Raw genomic sequence first — 2215 nt, 5'->3', positions numbered from 1 at the left:
TCTCCCAAAGGAAGATTGTTGTTGTTATGACCTACTGCCCTGGTCATCAGGCGTAAACTTCACATTTCCCTAATGCTTGGCAGCACCAAGATGTTTCAGGAGCGGTTCATCATAAAACCAACATTCGCCATCTTCATGAAATAACCTCGTCTCCCACTGAATTTCCTTCTCCTTCCTTTCTCGAGCTTCTGCTCTTTGCCTTTCTTCAAGTCTGTGCTTTGCTTCAGTTGCTGCATCAATGTCTCTGATTTTCAAGTTGAAAGTGACATCCTTCCAAAGGCAGCGGGATTCATACTCATTCTGATCCTCCAACTTCCTCACTTTCTTCTTGACTATAGGCAACTTCTTGGTATCTATAAAAACTGTATTTTCCCCTGTTGCATATTTTGCATACATTATACCATTCAATTCCCCTTCAATTGAGCAAAATGACTTCTTGTCATTTGGAGAAAAAAATCTCAGCTGTAATTCTGTGCTTCTTGCCCCCATAGAAGGGTTTCGTGTGGAAGATGATAGTTGCATTATAGCCTGTTTTGGAACAATTAATATTGCATTCTCCTCCTAGTTCCACCCAGGGTACTGTGAGGATAGACCTTCTGTAACCATTGGGGAATGTAAGAATGTAATGCTCGTCATAGTCGAGGCAGGAGACACAGCCTTGCCCTATGTTGTGTACCCCAACTGACATCCTAAGGAATTTTGACTTGGTCCATATATGAGCATTGAATTGTATCTTCTTGTTAAAACACTCAGCATAAAAAGCTGAAATGGGTGGATGATGAGAAACTTGTTCCGCCACAAATGTTACACTGTTTTTGGAAACCCAGGGGACCGGTCCTTCTGATACCAGCTCTGTGTTCTCTTCGGTGTCATTTGGTAATGTCCAGTGACACTGAAAGATCTCACCCAGAATAGGGTTATATGGCTTTTTGGCAACTGATCCTCTCCTTCCCGCATGAAAGGCTGAGAGGTACCACTTCACCACTTGAACCATTCGATCCCTGGGATCTTTTTGGTCACTAATGCTCACAAACAGGTCCGGATGTGCAAAAAAGTCTGCCTACATTTCTAAAACAGATCTTCTTTCAAGAATAAATGTTGGAAGGACTACCTTAGTAAGATCCATTCCAAGCCTAACCTGGGACAAGATATGCATTATAACGCTCTTATGCTCTTCCACTGATCCTGCTTCTCCTTCATCATCTCTATCATGGGAATCGAAAAGATCAGCATCACTTGTTCCATTGGACATGGAAGAATTAAGTGATTCTGTGGTGTCTGGTAGTTTCAGACTATTTCCCGAGCTGCTGTGTGTTAGGACTGAGGCAGATCCAGAGGAATCTATTAAGCGCTTTGGGGAAGAGCGACTTTGATGGTATTCATAAGCATCATAGAATTCGTCCTCACTGCTAGAATAAGAGAATTCTGGGACCATGTTTGGAGATAAGTTGACATGGCTTGGAGAAGTTAGACTGCTACTTGGTGGTGAATGTCCACTGCCTGTACTATTTATTTGGTGTTGGAGTCTGATGATGTCCCAGAGTAGCTAATACAGGCCCAACTGGTAGGGATGAGGGACGCTGTTCTGACTTACACAACTGAGCAGGTTTTGAAGGTAGAACAGTCTGGGAAGGCATTGTGCTGATCACAGGTTCCAGGGGACTAGGCTGATATATTGCATCTACAGGATTAATAGTACTTTTAGCAATTTGCAGCAATACAATGCAATGTTTAATTGATTCTACCATGCTATTTGTAGTCTCCTTGAGAGTTTCAATTTTCTTTCTCTGTTCATCATCCTTGCAGTTTTGAAGTTTGTCATCAAAAAGCTTTAATTGTTCTATCAAGATTTGTAGGTAAGCATCAGCTTCAGTAAGTTTTTTATCAAAGTCTTGGACACTGGGAACAAATCCTGAATCCAAACCCTTAAGTTAGGAAAAATAAGTGGTCTTGTCTCAAACACTTGTCTTTTTGAATATTTGCAAGTGGCCAGCAAGCAAGCCATTCGCCAAGGCCCCTGCCCGCTGTTCCTCTGGAGCGGGGAGCCAGGGGCTGCTCCCGAGCACCGCTATGCCACCCCTCTCGACTGACCCCAGGACAGCAGCACAGTCAGAGGGAACTCTGTCCATAAACTACATTTTTAAGAAGAGACTCACAAGGGAAGTGGATCATATTACTGAGTACTTTCACATTCATTATTATATTATTCCTTAAA

The 2215-nt window shown here is 42.6% G+C and overlaps 1 pseudogene across 1 annotated transcript; it reads right to left on the bottom strand.

The window, feature by feature from the left end:
• Positions 1-6: 6 nt before the first annotated feature.
• Positions 7-1934, bottom strand: LOC102870933 (annotated as a pseudogene). The gene has a single exon (XR_438880.1). The product of XR_438880.1 is annotated as an oxysterol-binding protein-related protein 9-like (transcript).
• Positions 1935-2215: the final 281 nt, after the last annotated feature.

This window comes from Elephantulus edwardii, unplaced genomic scaffold, assembly GCF_000299155.1.
Source record: "Elephantulus edwardii isolate Elephantulus edwardi_28Jun2011 unplaced genomic scaffold, EleEdw1.0 scaffold00050, whole genome shotgun sequence".
In the NCBI taxonomy this organism is placed as follows: Eukaryota; Metazoa; Chordata; class Mammalia; order Macroscelidea; family Macroscelididae; genus Elephantulus; species Elephantulus edwardii.
The sequence above is the reverse complement of the archived record's forward strand: the minus strand, read 5'-3'. Positions and strand labels throughout refer to the sequence as shown.